Source organism: Fringilla coelebs (assembly GCF_963513975.1).
Source record: "Fringilla coelebs genome assembly, chromosome: 6".
NCBI lineage: Eukaryota > Metazoa > Chordata > Aves > Passeriformes > Fringillidae > Fringilla > Fringilla coelebs.
In genome coordinates, this window is record NC_140034.1 from 53048785 (window position 1) to 53068850 (window position 20066).

The window sequence follows — 20066 nt, forward strand, 5'->3', positions numbered from 1 at the left end:
CATGCTGCTCTGAACAGGATGGAACTTCAGCAGGGTACCCCTGTGGGTATCCAAAAAACCCTCAAGTGCAATACAGAGCTCAGAGCCTGGCTGTGTGTATTTTACTTGCAGTTGGGCTAAGCTAGCCCAAGCTGCTTTAAGCAATTTTGTTTAAAGCAATTTACACAAATATTTAGCTCTTTTCTCTGCCTGTGAATTTCCCTAAGCATATTACAGAAGTAGGTTAAAAAGAGCTCTTTTTTCATATTGGAGGCAGGACAGCCAAACTTTAAAGAATTCTCCTTAATTTCATTCTCCTTGGGAATGAAAACCATTTTGTGACCAAGCAAATGTTGTTTCTCACTTTGCAAGCCTTGGCAGCAGGACCCAGGGTGGCCTTCCCAGGTACATCCATACTTACACCCAGCTAGACAGAAACAGCCCCTGTGCATAGAGCAGGCTTTCCATCTGGGAGCACAGTTACTAATCCAGCAAGCTATTTGCTGATAGTGCTTTCCACTATTTGATCAGCTTTTCTTCTGGATTCATAAATTATTGTTCACACAGCATGCAGAATGTACATACCAAGGCAGCACTGAATGTTAAAAGCAATATAAAGCTTCATCACATCATCAGGAATGAGATTTTCTGTGGGACAGGGCTGGAGAGTGAGCAAGGCAGCAGCTTCCCTTCCCCAACAGCTGTGTTAGGAGCTGACAGGTTGTACCCAAACAGAGAACTCAGAAAAGCAGACAAAGAGTGGCCAAAGGTCTCTTACTCTCCATACATCCCCCAGCTTCACCTGAGAGCTCACACTCACCAGACACAAATTGCTCTTCTGTTTTTTCAGTGCTCTGTCCCCAAATACATTAACGCATTAATGCCCTGGCAAAGAAGAAAGCAAATATTAACAGACAGGACTGTTTTCTGTCACTGCAAATACCTGCCTGTATGCACTGGTTACCTGACAAAAATAATTAAATACAAATGCCCAATAAATCTGTATATTGTAACTTAAATAAAACAAGATTAGGCAGCTTTCAGCCAGCCAAAACACACACACCCAGCCCCACACAAGTACTCCAGAATAGCTTCCGGAGGTGTTCTGAAAAGATTCTGGCCAGCACAGCTGCCAGAAGGTTGGGAATACAGACAGGAAGGGTTTAACTAGACCTCTCTGTAAGGTATGATGAGGGTCCTTGCAGATAGAAGATACTTAAGAGCAGATATTGCTCTGTCTCCTGTAAAGGCGATGAGTATGCATGTTTCTGACATGCTGTCTAGTCTCTCAAGCATCATCTCGAGTAATTTTTAACCCCTTCTTCACCCCAAGGTTTTAAGACCATCACCCTGCGACATTCAACAAGGCATTTTCCCTCCACATTCCCCATCCTCTTTAGTGTCAGTTGGCTAAACTGCCATACCTCAGCCCCACACGTTGTCCCACCTCATAGACCCTGGAAAGTAAAAACCACAAGATCTTACTGGCAGTCCTGCTGCAACAATGCTGGTGTGGTGGACAGTTCCAAGGGAGAGGAGAAGGAAGGGTCTGGAGGTAAACTCTCCCACTGTCATGCAGCAAAGCCGATTGGAGCACAGTGTTGCTGGGTTATAGGAGTAAAGATGAAGCAAACTCCTTCCCAAAGGAATCCAGCTCCCAGTTCTGCTTCCCTTCCAGAAGCATCCCTTGAGAGAAAAAAATTGTATGACCCCCCCCCGAACTATTCCATTCTCACTTCACCCCAGGCGGGCACCGCCAACACACGTGTGATCATTACACTAATCCGTGGCAGTGGCACGGCTCAGCTCCGAAGAGAAGGGGTTAAGCTGAGGCAGCACAGCCACTGGGAAGCAGAGACTTAGTTTAAACTGACAAACCCAGTCCTCCGTAAACACAGGGAACAAATCCCATGAAACAGCGGCCATTAGGACGATTGTTCTGGCTTTAAAGCAAGCAAGCAAGCAAATCAGTGTTGATCCCCAAATCTGCAGGAGGGTGCTTACCCCTGACTCCTCATTGCTCCGTGTCCAGAGACGAAGTGAGAATGCTCCGCCACCGGAATCCGCTGACACGTCGATAAACTTGAGAGAGAAAGACGGCAGGAGAAAGCGGGAGAAGAAAAAGGGGTGGAGGCAAGTCTGACATGTTTGTACAGTGTCTGATTCACCTAAGCTGCCGAGTTTGATTTCAGGGTGTGGTAGCAGATGGGACACAGGAGCACTCAGCGTAGAGAAGACTCAGATTCCTGTTCCACGGAAAATGACAGATGCCAACAGCGGAGCCTCTTGGGACCATCTCGCTGCCTTCTCACAATCTCCTCTCTTGGTCCCTAGAGGGGATGAGATAAAGAGCTCAGAGTCACACCTGGGCACCCCGATGTGCCGCGTCTCAGGCAAGAACTTTGGGGAGATCATCTCCTATTCCCCTCCGCCCTTTTTCACACCCCACTTTACTGTGACTTATTAAAGCTCCACTTGTCGGCTCTTCTCTCTCAGCTCCACAGCCTCGGGGCCGGGAGCTGCTGAAGCTTCTAACAAACCCGACATCTCCGCCTGTGTCGCCTAGCTGCAGATTTCGGGACCTGCCACCAATCCCTTGTCATTCCAGGAAGGAAAGCTCTAATTGCTTGCTTTATGGTTCGCTGTAGAAGAATTCATCCCATTTATTTGCATTGCAGATGAGCAGCACATGACCTGGCGCTTTTACTTTTCCCCTGTCCTAGCCGTGAGTCAGTGCTGCCAGGCCTGGAGTCTGGGATCACCCTCTAATTCAGTTGCGCTGCCTGTGCCTCAGGGTTTACTGACTACTGGAAATAGACTTTCCACAAGCAGCAGGACACCAGCTCCGGCAGTGCTGCCTGGGCTTGGTGACTGGGCCATCATCAGATGACACTTTGGGGATTACAGCCTGGAGCATTTCAAGTTCATGGCAGCAAACCCATCAGCTGCCCTTGCTCCATTGCAAACAAGGAGGATTCTTGGCCTATCCAAACCACTGACAATGCTGGCTTAACTCTCGGATATTTTTAGGTCCAAAGAACAGAGATATAGACCATAAAAACCCAACCCTGTGACTTTTTTTTTAGGGTTTTTTTTATAACATTGGTTTTGTTGAACCACCCTTAAATAAATGAGTGACGTGCTACAAATAATCATTCGGCGGTCATTATTATTGCTAAGAGTGGCTGGTCCCACAGAGATGAGCCAGCCCAGTGACCTTTTAGCCATGTTCCCCCCATTCCCAATTTTTCTCCCTACCTGTCCATTCCAACTAAAAGAGCTGCAGTATCTTTGTACAACCACCAGAGTCTCAGCCATAGTTGGAATTCATGAGCTCTACAGTACTATCATGGAGAAGGAACAGAACCAAGGTTCATAGAGGCAACCTTTTAGAGCTGGTGGTCTGAGGTTCCTAATCCTTATTTCCCAACCTGCTAGCTAAGTTGTGGAAGGCTGGTTCCTGAACATGCAGTCACTGCTTTTACATTACACTGCAGGTCCCTGCCTGCCACAGTGACCCAGGTTTCCTGCCTGTTCCCTCCCCAGGGTATAGGAAATAGAGCTAGCCAGGTTCCTTTCTGTCTGGGGATTAGCTTCTCTCTCCTACGGGGCAGGCCCCATACACAGATATAATCAAAAGAAGGAAAGTTCCCTTTAATAGTAAAAAATCATAGTAAATAACAAAGGGGGACAGCATTCTTTCCCAACGCAGTGGAACTCACAGGGCAGAGCAGTGTGGTGGAGGGTCAGGGATGAGGAAGCAGAGTGTGAACCTGTAGGTGTGGATGGCAAACCATCCCTGTCATCTGTGCACCTGGGCTTTGCTGCTGTGCCAGGTAGTGTGGAGTCATCTGCACAACCATGGCGTGGGGAGCGTCACACACAAACAGCTTCTGCAGTCTGCAAGGAATCATCCAGCCTTGGAGCTGGCTCTACATTTGCATGAGTATTGTATTTCCTGACTTACATGCTAGCACAATCTTCTAGAACAAGATTTGAGTTCGTTATAAATGGCAGAGCCTGATTTTACTTGTCAAGGCACAAGCTTAGAGGAAACCAAGGCAGTTCTAAATCAGTGTGAACCTCTGCTGCCTACAATCTTAATGAAAAACTAAGACACTTTCCAGTCTTTATATTCACAAGTTTGGTCCCAGCAGTCCTGCACACTTTGAAGAAAAATTTCCCGGTAAAAGTGACATGTCTCTAATTTTCCCCTTCAGCAACTATCCCTTCATTACACATTTTACTGCTCCTTGCCTGCCCACTGCTCTCTTCTTAGTTAGAGAATTGCACAAGACAATATAAATAATTATACTGGCGCATTTATATAAACACATGATACACGCCCCACTCCTCCTATGGCTGCTCTCTCAGGTCCCGTCAGTCTCCGGGACAGCCATTCCTGGCAGCAACAAGTGCTGCAGGGTACGTTGACTAAATGTCTGCATTGCAGCCTGCCTGATTTATCTTCTCAGCAAAGGCCATTCCATATTCCATGTCCCCTCCCCAGACACAAAGCAAAGCAAATTTCAGATCCAAAGTGCTGATCTCATCTCGTTCCTCATCCTGCCCAGCCACATCACTGCACTAGGAAAGCTCCAGGATCTCACATCCTGCACTGCTGCTGCAATAGGTTCCATTTAATCACCACTGGAGGAAGATTTTGTGATGAAAACCCCATTATTAAATGTTTTCCTATTCCAATAGGGACTTTTAACTTAAAAAATAAAAGGTCCAAGACAGCCAGGTCAACTGTACCATATACAATGTCTGTCTTCTACCTCAGCCAGGAGAAACATACCTGCTCAGCTGTCTGAAGCTTGTGGAAACTGAGCAAACTGCTAAGGAAAATGGATCTGTATTCAACAGAGCTTCCAGGAAAAACCTAACACCAACGCACAGGAAATCTGATACATTCATGAAATCCCAGTAAGAACTCTAGCAATTCCACCTATGAAACCAGGCTGTGGCTCAGGACCAGACTTTCCATCAAGTCTTCCCTGTGCTCAGGGATCAGATAGGAAGCAGAAATGCTCTTCCACACAGAATCTCTTCCTTCTCTTTCATGGTTCTGTAAACCTAGAGAAGATGGCCAGGGAAGTGAAAGAATACACTTAAGGATTGGGACAAAGGGGTCACTAGGAGAAAGGGTGTATTGCAAATTCGCACATCAGAACCAACTGGTGGGAGGAAGCAGGAGATAGGAATCAGGTCTTGGGAGTCTCTCATAACACATGACAGTGAAGCCAGGACAGCAGATAAGGAGGGAGCAATCCAGAGGCAGTTTCACTTTAAATAAGTGCTTACAGTTTAGCCACCTTTCATTAAGGGTATTCCATTTGGAGGTGGGCAGAACATTCCAAGACAGCATTACCTGGATAGCCAGCTCCAGTGTTTGGGTTATCCTCGTGCTTACTATGCATTGCTGCCATTATCCAGGTAGGATCCTGAGATGCCAGCAGGACAAAGCCCTTCTTGTACTCCAGCTGCATGAGCTCAACTAGTGTTTTTATTCAAGGTTTACAGTCTAAACCAGGGGAGGTTTTTTCCAATTCAAAACAAAACACAAATGCATGAGACTTGAAGAACTAGAAATTCATCAAGCAAGTCCATTGCTTCTGCCAGAGCTCTGGGTGCTGTCAAAGATCTGGACACATTCCCACACTCCTATCTGGCAGGGCAGTGGGGAGTTCAGAGTCCCTCTTTACCCTATGCCAAACAATGCAGATTGGGGCACGTGGAAGAAGGGAATTTGTCCTGCTTCAGGCTCACAATGGGTTACAGTCAGGCTCTCCTGGGCGAAACAACTCCTGTGGCGGAGCAAAGCATGGCCAGCAAGGAAACAGCAAAAGGACCTGCAAATTCTGCCAAATCTGCATAATGCCAGAGTCAAGAAGCACAGAATAATTAAGGTTGGAAAAGACCTCTAAGATCATCAAGTCCATCCTTTGACCCATCACCACCTTGTCAACCAGACCAGAGCACTGAGCACCACATCCAGTCCTTTTTTGAACACCTCAGGGGTGACGACTCCACCGCTGCCCTGGTGAAGTGCTCCAGTACCTGACAACTGTTTCAGTGAAGAAAGCAGGTAAGCTTAGAGATGGTAAGAAAACATCAGACTCTTTGAAAATTTTAACTTCTGCTCTGATGAGAAACTGAAATTAAAGCTCAAGAAGATCACCTGAACACAGCACATGCTATTTTGCTACTGGTTAAATTCCTGTGGGTTGGTAGCTGTTCCTGCAGATAATATCAATACAGCTTGGAACAGAGCCACCTCACACATCTTCCAGATCTTTTACTTGTAAAAATTCACAGACTTATTTGGTTATAACAGAAGTACCATCATGGTCCACCTCACAAGCCTGTGCCACCCTCTACAAAAGGTGCTTCTTCTGCTTCCCACAAAAGCCACGATGATCAGTCCTGCAATGGCGACATCACAGCAGAAAGCCAACATTGCCTACAGATTCCCAGGTCACCTTGGGAAAGGCATTCTGCATGCTGCTAAAATGTCTGTGACAATGCTCAACTCCCCCAGAACAGAGGCGGCTTAATCTGTTGTTTTTCCAAGCATGCTGCGATCCTTAAGGATGCTATAGAAATGCAGATTGAAATCCCTCGCTGGCACCAGAGGAATACAGACCGCAGCCTCTGTTCTGAATAACTAGGTCAGTCAGCTATTGCTGAAGTATTAGCCAGAATCCAGCGAATTCCTAGTGGCTAAAATAACGGCTGTAAAAGTCTAACACCATTTGCTGCCATTAGTCACTCTACCTCTGGGTACATTCAAACCCAACTCTGCAGAGCTTAGAATAATTTGAGGGTTGGAGCCTATGCTTGTCAAAATCTAAGCACATGCCTCCATACAGCACAGGTTTCCCATCCCACTTGCAGCCGTGTGGAGGCAGGGAACAACTGTCCTTGCAGCCAACTCAGCCTTACCCTGAAAGCATTCAGCCCAGGAAAATCAGGAAAATGCACTTCTAATCCCATGCCAGGGAACAGGCATCACCTCCCAGCAGCAGATTCCCTACAGCAAGTACAGGAGAGGGCTTTGACCTATGATGGTGAGTGGGTGACATTTTTTGGGGGGGGAGGGGAAAAGGCTGATAGAGGCAGAGCAACTATTCCTCTCTGTGGAAGAAAAGAAGGGAAGGGCTGACAACTGCAATAGGAACAAGTATCCAAAAGTTATTTCAACCCCTTCCAGCTGCTGAGGCTGGATTAAGCATTTGTTTTCCTCTCCCTAGAAGTAGGAGGCAGTTGAAGGGTTAAACCTTGTTGGGGTTTTGGTGGCAGTTTTTTTTGCTGTTGTTGTTTGTTTTTATTTTATTTTGTAGTTTTGTTTGTTTGGTTGGTTTTTTGTTGGTTTTTTTACTATTATTTAATTTATTTTCAAATTCTGGTTGTCTCAGGAGCCTGGCCTATGGTTCAGCTGCACAAAGTCATGCCACAACACAGCAGCCACAACCTGCAATGCAGGAACTGGACCTTCTTGTTCTGCCACTGAGAGTAGCATGTCACAATACTGAACCCTTGGTTTCCCTTATCTCCACAAGCAGCGAATGCTCTGGAGTCCACAGGAGGGGTTGCAAAGGATTGAATTATTATAATCCCCACTTAGAGATTTACCGATATAACACAGGAAAATGGTAGCTGAGACATCCTTATCTTGCATTCTAACTGCTACGACAGAGGAACAAGTTAATTCCTACCTCCCCTAAGAGTGAGTTTTGGTCTTTCCTGATAGTAGTTACAGAAGTCTTACTTTCTTTATCCTCAGCAATCTCCTCCATCCTTCTTTTAGGCTGGAATTTTTAATAGCCTGAATACTGCCCAAGCCAGAAGGAGGCACTGGTTGTTCTGAGGTACCAGTTTCAGCACAACGCAGACTAGTGGGCAAACAGTAAAGTTCCAACTATCACTAGTCTCCATTAAAAACAAGCTTCCAAACTACTCAAAACATCTGTGCAGCTACTAAGGCTGTCAGATTCCACAATAAGGAACTAAAGCATGCACACAGTCAGGCAATGCACGTTAGAAAGGACTGGAACACACTGGGTGTCTCTGGTACTGTAGGAACATTTTTCTACCACAGTCCTGCCCTACAATTAAAGGAGGCCAAACTGAGCACAGGCACAGCCTGAGCACATGGACCTGCTGGCACTTGGCAGAGTGAATGCCCGTCCTTTGGAAGGAGTCTAGATCCTGCTGGCTGCTGAGAGAGGGAAACCATGGTGGAACAACTCAACCAGAATCCTCTTCAACATGACACCAAAAACTAGTCCACTAATATACACATATGTGTGTATGCATATCTAAAGATTAAAGAAAATCATCACCATCATCCTTAAAGAAGAACAAGATAAGACAGCCATTTAAGTTGTTAATAAGATGTAATGTTTCCTAATCTGCACATTTAGAGATTCTGAGGCTAGTAAAAATAACTGAAAAACTGAAGTTTTTGATCTTAGTTGATCTTCTACTTAATCACCATTCTTCAAACGACTAATTAAAAAAAAAAAAAAACCCTTTTCTTGTTCATGGGCTCTCTGGGATGCCAAATAAATTCTATAAATAAATAAATTTTTAAAAATACCTTCCAATACAAAAAATATTAGCTAGCTCATCTGCATTCCACATGTGATCTTTGGGGGAGGAAAAAGGCTTTTTAACACTTAAAATTACTATTTTCTTATTTAGTTCTTCAGAATTTTAATGAAACCTGAAAGCCTGGGTAACAGTTGTGCCCAAAGATGTCCTACACAAACACTTGAGTATTTATCTGGAAAATTCCTTCATTTTCTTCTTTCCACAAGTAGCAGTCCCAGTCTAAGCACAGCCACAGACCACTGAAGGTCATCCCAGATCACAGGTTAGGAGTAGCCAGAAAATTCAGGTGAGCCCAAGTTCTAAGAGACTCTTTAAAAACATGTCTTTAAATGAGTAAAAGGTAATATTGCATAAATAAGTTATTGGCTCAGCTTTATGTGACCCAGGCTGCTGTTTTGAGATGCTTTGGGAGAACATATTTCAAACTTGGAAGAGAGCACAAAAGCCCAAAGAGCTTTGCACATTTCTGGTTTGGGAGCAAGCAGAATTATTTTCTTTCTTTTACTACCAAACAGTATTGTATAACGAAGAGGCAGAAATCAGGAGGTTTTCTCATCAGCAGTCACAGGCAGGAGCATTTTGTCTATTGACATCATCTCATGGTTGATGAGGTGCCACAAGTTTCTAAGCTATTTGTGCCATTAGTTAATACATTTAGGTTTCTAATGAAATTAATACAAGCAGTCATTTTTCCTTTTAGGCCCCAATTACTCCATCCCAGTGCTAGGTTTGCAGTCTGACTTTTCTCCTTTCCCTGCACACTCGGGAGCTCTGATGGCTGCAGACAGTGAGTGTCCCCAGAGCAGACAGCTTGCTGCAGCATGACCAGCTCAGAGATGACTTGCCCAGAGAGACTTCTTCCCAAAGTCAGCTGTAACATCTGTTCTTCGGATGCAATCCAAAATCCCTTGAAACCCGAGCTTTTTCACTGACTTCCATAAGTGCTAGAAAGATCCTTATTCTAAACTGGATGTTACAGGAAAGAAGTTAATTTCTAGCATTATTGTATGCAGTGATGTACTTTCTTGGCCAAGGCCCAAAGTACTCATTATGAAGTGTAACACCCTGCTTAATTCTTCCAGAAGCCAATCATAAGGCTACTATGAATTTTAATGAGCACTGAATCAAGACCCAGATGGTTTTTTAAGCCAAATTATCCTGTTCTTGGTTATTTTAAGATCTATGTAGTGCCTTCTGGCCACTACATGTTAACTCCTCTGTTCCTGGCCCAGATTAATGACAGACTTACACCCTTCTTCTCCCCCTCTAAGCACAGCTTTCCAGTTGTGCTGTGAAGACCCTCAGCTCCTTCTATGCCTTAAAAAGTCACAGATTTACAAGACTCAAATATTGACACAGGTGGGGTAGAAAGGTTCCCACCTTGGATACTTGGCAGGGAAGAGAGTCAAAAAACTGGAAGGCCATCAATAAGGGAACACTGACCCTACAGTCAACTCTATTTAACCAGTTCTCAGGCACAAACAATTGAGCTCAGAGCCATCGAGTTGACATCATCAACTTATGGAGTCACTGTCCCTGCTGAAGTTGCTGAGTACCATTTGCTTTCTAGTTTGCAATGCCATGTTTCATTTTAACAACTACACAATCTTGTCTATACATTCTCTCTATGCCATATGAGCAGGTCACCTGCCCCTGGCCATGGCATGCTGCTGCATTGCCTCAGCTGGGTCTACACCAAAAGTGACACTGCTCAAAGCCACAGTTTAGCTACATTGATTCTTCAAAACAGGTTAAAAAATGCCTTCCACATCTACCACAAGCCACTATCACCTCACTCTGTCCTTTGACTAAACTTGGCGGGTTCTGGGGGAGAGCTGAGGGTAGTTGGTTGGTTGCTTTCACAGATGGGGTAAAAGGGGGAGGAAAGGAAGAAGAATGCAAAAGGAAAAAGGTTCTACTACCTGCTTTCCTGGTCCCCAAGTATCCAGGATCTTCTCTCACTGCAACAGCAGTTCTCATTCCAGTGTGCCAACACCTCTGTTCTTTATTAAATCCCCTTAGATACTCATAGAATCACAGAAATCACAGCATAGTTTGGGTTGGAAGAGACATTAAAGATCATCTAGTTCCAGCCCCCTTCCAGGGGCAGGGAACCTTCCAATAGGTCAGGCTCCTCCAAGCCCTAACCAGCCTCACTTTTATGGGCTTTTCTTTTTGTATTCTGGTATTATTTCCACACCCCTCACCCCCAACCTTGTCTGGTAAACAGATGGATGCTACAGAAATGGAAAGTATGAAATGGAAGGAGTAACCAAAACTGAAATGCAGCATTATGCAAGGCAGTTATGGAGAAGAAACAATGTTATGTCACTGTTATGTCACAATGTTATTCAGTCAAGAGTGGTTAATGAGTTCGCACTATTTAACCACCTCCCCAGAATGGGCATCACAACTTGAGGAATGCAGATAGAACTCTAAGATGATCGGAAATGAGGAGTGGGAGGGAGTTAAGAAAACAAAAGCTAGTTTAATGTTCTTTCTTGCTTTCAGATGCATGACACGTGGCACAGTTGTCCTAAGTCTGAATCTGAAATATTTATTTTTAATTCACTGAAAACACTCTGACTGAGCAGCAGAAGTGCAAGCGACACACAGAACTTGCCATCATTTCTTAAAGCAGAGAGGGAGCTCAGTCTCTGTGCTGAGATTGCCAAGTCCTGCAAGAACATCCAGCCAGGAACTCAGCTCTGTCTTTGGAAGTGGCCCGAGGAGTGTGTGCTTTAACCAGCATCTGTCCCTTTTCACTTGAACCATATTTGAACTTCTTAGCAGTGAAAAATCATTCTGCCCTGTTCCTATTCCTCTGAGCAATTGCACACAGGCCCCTCTTATTACTACATTAGTGTAATTTTGTCTCCGACATTCCCCCTGAGAGGAATTACTCGTGTCCTGCTATTATTTATTTCACTGCTAAGAACCTGGGTATTAGGAGTAGTTTTAATTAAATACCAGTGCTCCTCCTCAGTTAGGATCACCTTTATCTAGGTTGATGTGCTTTGCATTCTCCAGCAGCAACACTTCTTTCCTCTTATTTATCCATCCTACCACAGTTCTCTCTGGAACTCAAAAAAGCCACCCTCTACCACCAAGTCATTGTCAGACAAAACACAAGGTTTTACCAGATGTAAAGAACCATCCCATGGAAGAAAACCTGATGTTTAACACTGGCTATGCAGAATTCCAGTTTAAAATTTTTCAAGTGGCACTGCCAAAAGCAGCAGCAGCAGCTTCCATAGCCCCCCAAAGTTGCAGGCTGCTGTGCTGGCCGGTCCACCAGTCCACAGCATGTGGCTACTACTGCCCCTTTGCAGTTTCTCTGCTCCTCTGGGGCCTTGCTTCCACTTCCCTTGTTCCCACCTACCCTCTCGTGTTGTGATTTTCTTTGGGAGTTTGAAGTGCACCCCTGGGTAAACACCTCTTCAAAGTCTTTGCTGTCCCTGGATAATGAATCAGATCACAATGTATTCCAGACTTGGGTACACAGGATTCTTGGAAGCTGCCCTAGATTAATGATTTAAGAGTTATTCATTCATGCTCCCCAAGTGACAGAGGCAGAACTGATGACTCCTGACTGGGAAGTTGGCAGGAATATCTTCAACTATTTCTACAGAGTGGAATCAAGCTGCAGCAACTACATCCAAGTGCACGAGCTGATCCAATGCCTGGCAGCGACAGCTGCGGACACAGCACAATGTTACACAACCGCTGCTGGCACCAAGGCCCTCCTGGCCACCAGCCCCTGCCTCAACATTGGGCACAGGTGCCCTTTCCCAGGCAACCTCACCCAGCCATTCTGCAGCCTGCCCAGGGCACAATTTCCCTCCAGGCACTGTTTGGCTCCCACCTTCCCCAGGGAAAAGAAGAGGTAACAAAATATTCTGATTTCTCTCTTCACAGACTCGACAAGGCTTTTTTCCAAAAGTTTACTGACTATAGTTATTTCCCTAACCAGAAGGTGGTTTTGTTTTATGAGCACATATTATACCTTTTCCAAGAGCAAAATAGAACTGCATTCATGTATTAGCACCATTAGCGTGCAAAGAAAGAGTGTGGATGCTCTGCCCTGCACTTCCAGGCTCAGCAAGTGCCTTCCCTCCATGACTCCAGCAGCTCTCCCAAATCCATGCTCTGCTGTACTCCCATCAAGGACTGTCATTTATACCCATGACCTAAGCACACATTTCTGAGGTTGGAGGGTTCCGACCTAGGAATAGTTTCAGCATAAGGAAGGGACAAAGTATAAGGATAATCAAACATTTAAGTTTGATCAAACAGTTTTTAGATGTTACCACTTTTTTTCAGAGCCATCTCTGTACATTCAAGGTATTTTTTCCCTACCTTTAACAGGCTTTTCCTGCAGCTAGGACAAGATCTCTACTACTTTCTGGCCTTTCAACCAATAGTTTTCAAGAGCCATAAACTGATTGTTCAGGTGTCATACAAATTAAAAAAAAAAAATCTTATCTCCTTGCTCTAGGTTTCAACAGCATTTCTTCAAACCATGCCAATTAAAAACCTTTAAGTCCAAATTCCCAAGGCAGGAACCATCTTCATTTTGCCTCCTACAGAACAACAAATAATCTAGCAATGTTGAAAACCACTAAATTAATAAGCCATAAGTTGATATCGCTTTACTAAATTTTACTTTCATTCACCTACTGTTCTTTCAATACCATCATTCTGCTACTTAAATATGCTTTACAGGCACAGTCCATGGCATTTATTCACCACCAGAACACAGGCAGCATTAAAAACACCACAGGCACAAGGCAGTGTTAAAAACATTCTCCCTCACCCATTTTTATGGCTTCAGACCTCAGAAGATTAGCTCTTATTGGTTGATTTTTCAGCCTAAAAAGGGAGTACCAGAAACATAATACATTTATCTGAGTTCTACAGTCCAAGAAGGTAACAAAAATGCAAGAAGTCATTTTAGTTTCAGTGTTCAAAATGTTGAACCCTGTTGCCCCATCTACCTCCCACAAAAGCAGGCTTACCTTGGAAAAAGATCCCAGAGAAATACTTCTGGAGTAAATTCAGTCCCTTCTTCCTTCTGACTGCAGGTTGCTGCTTGTCTTAAATATGGGAAACATCCCTTGCTTCAGGCAAAAATTCTCGGCAATTTAGTCTTCTGCAGAAAACTGCACATGCAAACCCACCCCCCCCCCCCCCCATCCACCCCGGGCTCCAGCTGCTTCCTCAGCAGCACTGCCCCATGCCAGGTGCTGGGCAGTGATCCCAGTGCTCCCACCCGTGTTCCCGGCAGGCAGTACAGGTGGTAGCACAACTCAGGGAAGGTAAACCAGCCTCACAAACACCAATTCCATTGAAACCTTGCAGTTCCGACTGAGGAGATCTCAATGCAGACAGATAGCCCTATCAGGATGCTGGGATGCAGTGAGTCAATGTTTTCTGGGACCTTTTTTTATCATGGGCTGATGCTGTGAGCTCAGCAAAGAGGATGGCACAGTGCCTTGAGTGGCATTTTGCACAAAAGGCAAAAGCAAGATACTAATCAAGATTCTGGTGTGTAGAGACTTCATGCATTTTCCCCTCAACCAAGCCTAGAAATGACAGGCTTAGCATCACACTAGGGTGGGGAGAGAGCCTTACACTTTGAGAATCTGTGAATAAAGACTCATGCCCTGTAAACTGCAGGCCACAAGTGCCAAATAAAGTTTCATTCCATCACAGACTTGCTTATCTATGTGGGGAGCATTGCCACATCCTTTTGTGGATGTCAGGACTCTGGGCATTGTGCTGGTCTTGCATAACTTGCCTGGATCCCATGTAATGCAATTTCAAAAATTGCAAAAGCTAATATAAAGTTGACACTTCTGCAGGCTAGGTTTCAGCAACAGTTTGTCTGGCACCCTGAGAAGGAAGGTAAACTGTTCTATGGCTTCAGACTTCACAGGGATGTAAATGAGGACAGATTTATTAAGCTGATTGAAACAGCTTCTTCTGGCTTAAACTCTGCAGCTGTAACCATTATATTCCTGATCCTTGAGTCCCAAATGCAACCCAGTAGAATCCAATGTTTTAATCAAGACAGCAAGTGCCATGGCTTCTCCCCACTGCAGTCAGTTTAGAAATCAACACCAGCAGGGCTGCCAGGGAGGCAATTAGGTATTTTCCATAGGTATCCTGATAAAGAAGCCAGTTATTTACAGCTTCCTGGCACGTCAGTTACTTCAGTATTTCCTACACAACACTCAGAAAAGAGAAGCACTTTTTTTTTCCCTCCCAGATAAAGGTGTTGTATTCAAGAGCCAATTCATTTTTCTTGTTCTTGGAGTTGGCTTCTATTTCCTCACCTGGATAACCACAAGCACATTTTTGTGAACATTAGGTAACAAGAAAGCCTGCTGCTAATTCTTCCTCATCAGAGCCTGGGGAAAAATCTGAACTGTTGGGTGAAAGCTAAAAAAAACAAACAGAATAGATGGGAGGGGGAAGAGGAGTGAGAAATAATTCAGGAGTGAGTCAGTCATGCTCCTCCTGCTTAGTCACCTGTAGTTCTGCTCTCCAGACACACTAAAGATTGGGAATAAGATTCCTTCCTGCCTGCCTTCCACCTACCTCCTCCTGACAAGGACTTGGAAAAAGAGACAGGGCAGAGTTTGGGGAACCCGACACTAGAGATGCTTGTTTTCCAGTAAGAGAGCTGCCAGTAGCCTTTTTTTTTTTTGTTTCCCACCTCCTTCTGTTGCCCCTGCACTATTTTGCAGTTAAATCATCTGGATTCAACCTGTTCATTTGCTGGTCTGAGTTCCTCTGATGGTGCCCTGCAGTTTTGACATCGTAGGGGGTTGCCATGGAGAAAAGGGTGATGTCATTGACACAAAAAGCACCGAACTTACAAATACAACAGGAACCGAGCTATTTATAAGAGCTGCTTCTCTTCCCCCACTCTTTGCTGGGGTGGGTGGAAGCAAAGACAGCAGCTCCATTCTTGATGTTTCTGTCAACAAGTTTCAGAAATGAATTTTGTCAGAAAATATCCCAAGCCTGTGAGATTACTGAATGCTGTCAGCTTTCGGACTTCATTCATTAAAGCTAGATTTATCTTTCCCAGCTCCTCACTGGGTTTGAGGTTAAATAACACTCATGTTTGTAGAGTAACTCCTACCCTGAAAATCTCTGCAACATTACTGAGATACAACCACTTCTGGAAGGAAAGACATGTCACAAAAAGAGAGGGGACAGAGACCCTGGTTTATGTAAAGGCTTCATACTGCTTGTAACCACTCAGTAATAACTCATGGAATCACAGAACAGCCTGAGCTGGAAGGGACCCCCCCGAGGATCCTGTGACTATTAGTTTGGCCTTGGCTGTGTGGGGTTTGCACATCAACACAATTCTTACAGAACGAATGTTTAATGCATGTAAAAATGGCAAAACACAGAGGAGAGAAAAGGGAAGACTAAGAATTTAGAGAGGAACAAAAATAATAATTTTAGAATGCATTTGGAATAAGCCAGTTCAGTTCACATACAGGTAAAGTACTAATCCAGGTTGGCTCTTTTGCAGTAGATGCAGATGTGGGAGAACATCTGCATATCAAGGATCAAGGAAGCATATCAACACTGACTTCTGCAATATTCCAACTTTTTTCCCCTACGAAATTATTCCTGAGTGAATGATAATATAAATTATTACACTACAAAGTACATTACTAGTTTAGCTTCAAGGAACTACACAACCCAAGATACTGACAAATCAAGAGAATCCAAAGCACTGGGGAAAAAACATCAGCTCAGGCCTAAAAACTGAACACTAACATTTGTCTTTTGTCAGCATTGTGTCACCCAGCTACTGCTCCTGCCTGCTAACTCACATTGAAATACCACCTGGAACTGTGAGGTCAATAATTAAATAGCTTTCGATCATAGTTATTACAAAAGGAAAGTAGGGAACTAACATTTTTAGAACCAACAAAAAGTATAACATTCTTCCTCAGTCTTTACTGAATGACCTTGATATTCACATTGTTTAATAATTTAAACTGTTATGGAAATGAAACCTTCAATACTTCTGAGCTTCCAAACAGCATTTAGTTTCTGCTGGATTAACTGGGCAGAGGGACAAAAAGTGTGAAATAGTAAGAACCAAAAGAATGAAACTGTTAAAGGAGTTCAGTGTTCCTTGTCAAGCTTTAAGGGCGACTGTATAAACACAGACACATCCATGTGACTGCAGTGCCCATAGCCCAAGGCTAAAGGAAAGACTCCAACCACCAATGCCCCAGCCCACAGGAATAAGAACTCAGCTTTTGTATATCGAGGCACCCTTGGGGAAATCACCAGGGCACAGCAGAGAGCACTGCACCTCAGGAGCTGCACTTTAGCCCAAGCGCATTTTGGAATATTATTTGGGAAAGCAGCAGCAGACCAGAAGAAAGATGCAGAATTACTTGCTGATGCTCATGCAGGAGGAATGATTTGTCTTCTTTAAATAATAGAATCATTAAGGTTGGAAAAGATGTCCAAGAGTCCACCCAGCACCACCAAGTTCACCACTAAACCAGGTCATTCCCAAGTACCACCTCTATATATTATTTAAATCCTGTCAGGGACACTGACTCAACCACTTTTTACTAAAGAGTGCCTTAAAGTCCCATAAGAATGGAGACTCTTCTCAGCCCTCTTTGTTGCTCATTTATTTATAGAAGTATTTTTATACTGTCTTTCACAGCAGTACCCAGATTAAGCTTTAGTTGGGCTTTGGCCCTTTTAATTTTGTCCCTGCATAACCTCTCAACATCCTTATAGCTCTCCTGAGTTGTCTGTCCCTTCTAGTTTACTCTGGAAAACGCAAAAATCCTAGTTTATTCTGTGAAATCATTTTATCTGGTAGCACAAGCTCAGGCTTACACTTCTGATAATGTACCAGTTATCAGGTGCATCTTTCTCTTCTGAGGTTTTCTTGATCTTTTTATTGAACACAACCCCCAGGCTGCAAAAGTCTCAGATACATATATTCTGAGTGCACTTATCTGATAAATTTTAGAAGATTTCCCAATTACCTCAGAGTTAGGATTTTAAATCTACAAATCACATACCTTTGAAGACCAGCAGATGATCAGTATTCCTCACCTTTCCTCAAGCTTCCTTAAAATGTTCAGATTCCTTAACACCTTCAGATGTTAAATGAGCAAATAAAGTGAGTTTCAGAGATCACAAAGGATTGGTAAATGCTTGCAGGTGTACCTTAAAAAGCAATTAGGTTCTATAACATCATTGGTCACTCCAGAGCCACTAAGGAGGTAACCTGGACCACCTGTATTTCACAGGTGTAAGCAATAATCTTCGTGAGCCCTTAGAAACAGTGCAATCAACTCCAGCTGCAGCTTCTGCAGCTTCCAGAGTTTAGAAGAAAATGGCTCACACCTGTGGGGTTTGTCCCGTCCACAGCTCAAGCACATTAAATCAGCCCCCATTTTTTACCTTTAGCATTTTTGGCTGCTCAGTGATTTCCTGCAAGTATTTCCAGACCCCTTTCTGCTTAACAGAGTAGACATTAATTTTATTCTTTCAGTTTCTGAATCAAAGCAGCTGAAGCCTGCAGATATCTTCCAGACATCCCTCTTCTATCTCTGGTCAAGTTTGTTCTCAAGCAACCTGGTACAACCATGACCCATCACATTCCTATTTTCCTTTGTGCACTTTTACTTATATAATAGACATTAAAATTTTCCACAGCCCAGATTCCATCACTCTATTTGTTAATGATAACTTCGCTAGGACTTCTACAGCTGCCTGTCACACAATTTCATTTTACCCTCCACCTGGTATGGAACATTTTGTCATGTTAGGATTTATAAATGCCTCTTTTCCCTCAGAAAATATTAAAGACAGTTTTTGTCTCCAAATATCCTGTGGACAAGGGTGGTGTGTCTCCTGCTTCATGACAAGTCTATGGCAATCCCAGCCTGCAAGGTCACAGAGCACCTGTGTGTTAGACAATGATTCGAAAAGTGATGCTCCAGGAAAAACTTGTTTAAGGTTGGAGGCAGTTACTTGAACAGACAACAGGGATGTGCAAGGAGCTCCCTGAGTTCCTGTTACATGTTGGTTCAATCAGCTCATGGCATAGGGGAGGCAGAGACTGACCTGTGCAGCAGAGAGACAGAGTTCATCAAAGCAGAAGTAGGAATAAACATTAGAAGAGATGACTGCTCATTCTTGCTATACCTGCTTGTTCCTCGTCATTATTTGTGCATGTTTATTATGGAGAAATTTATAATGCCATTACTGTTTCTGTTTTTACACTACTGGGGGGCAGTTCTGTGTTGTCTGGGATGTACATGAAGAGCAACTGATCATAGGCAGCTGTATTAGACAGAGAAGGATTAGCACACTTTTTGTTCAGAAAAAAAAAACAGATGCCAACAAAAAAGTAATAGTGGAGTATTGCAGCTTTGATTTAGATCTCATTTAAGTAAAGACAAATAGGTTCACTTACATATTTTAAAGACCTGAAGAACAGATTTCCTCTACTGAACTTCTGCTGAGAGCTCTTATCTCTCTTCAGCCTGTTCTCAAAAGCTTTCTGTGCAAATTAGACACAGTGAGGTTGTTCTGTACTGGCTACAAATACGCCTTGTCTGAGAAGTCCTTGGGATGACTGATACTTTGTTAGGAGCCTTCTCCTAATCTACCTGGTATTCAGCTCAGTGCTGCAGGATACAAACTGAAAAAGTTGCAAGTGAGAGGACAGCAAGTGAGATTCCCCAGATTTTGTCTAAAAGGCAGTTAAAGGATCAGCAAAAGCAAAAAAAAATTCAGTTAAATAAAAGAACAAACACGGCATCTTTTTAGAGCTAGCAGAAGTTAGCTATGCATTGGACTCCTGAGTGCTCTACCAGTGATCTTGGCTCTAAACTCTGGTTAGAGATAGAGCATTGTTTATTCTGCTAGCTCAAAAGATGACTAATCAATGTAGTACAAGAAGCATGTATTAAGGCATTAATGGACCAAAATAAATTCTTCAGCAGCAGTTTACATTCACTATTAAAGCTGGTCTACCAGGGCATTTAGGTCATATTCCTGAATTAGAAGAGTACATAACCCTCTCAGAGAAAGTGTAGAAAAGGCATTAGGAATCCATGACAGCAAAAAGAAGACAGGCCAAAGTAAGAGGAACAGTGATGGAATATGCAGGAAAAAAAGCAGAAAAGGTAGCTTGAAGCAATGTGGAAAAGATAAAACTGAGTTCTACCCCAAAATTTGGAGATAAAACAAAGGGGGAGAACCAAATAGAACCATGGCTGGAGAATTCAATTAAATGAAAAAACACAGTTCTTCTGGCTTCTTAGAGAGAAGAAATTGCTAATGATGCAGTTGTCTATTCTCATTTTCCTTTGTGGGAAAAGCTGCAAGGAAGTAAAACCCAAGTCTGAGAAGTTTCCCGACACTTCAAGTACTACCTAGTACTAACCTGG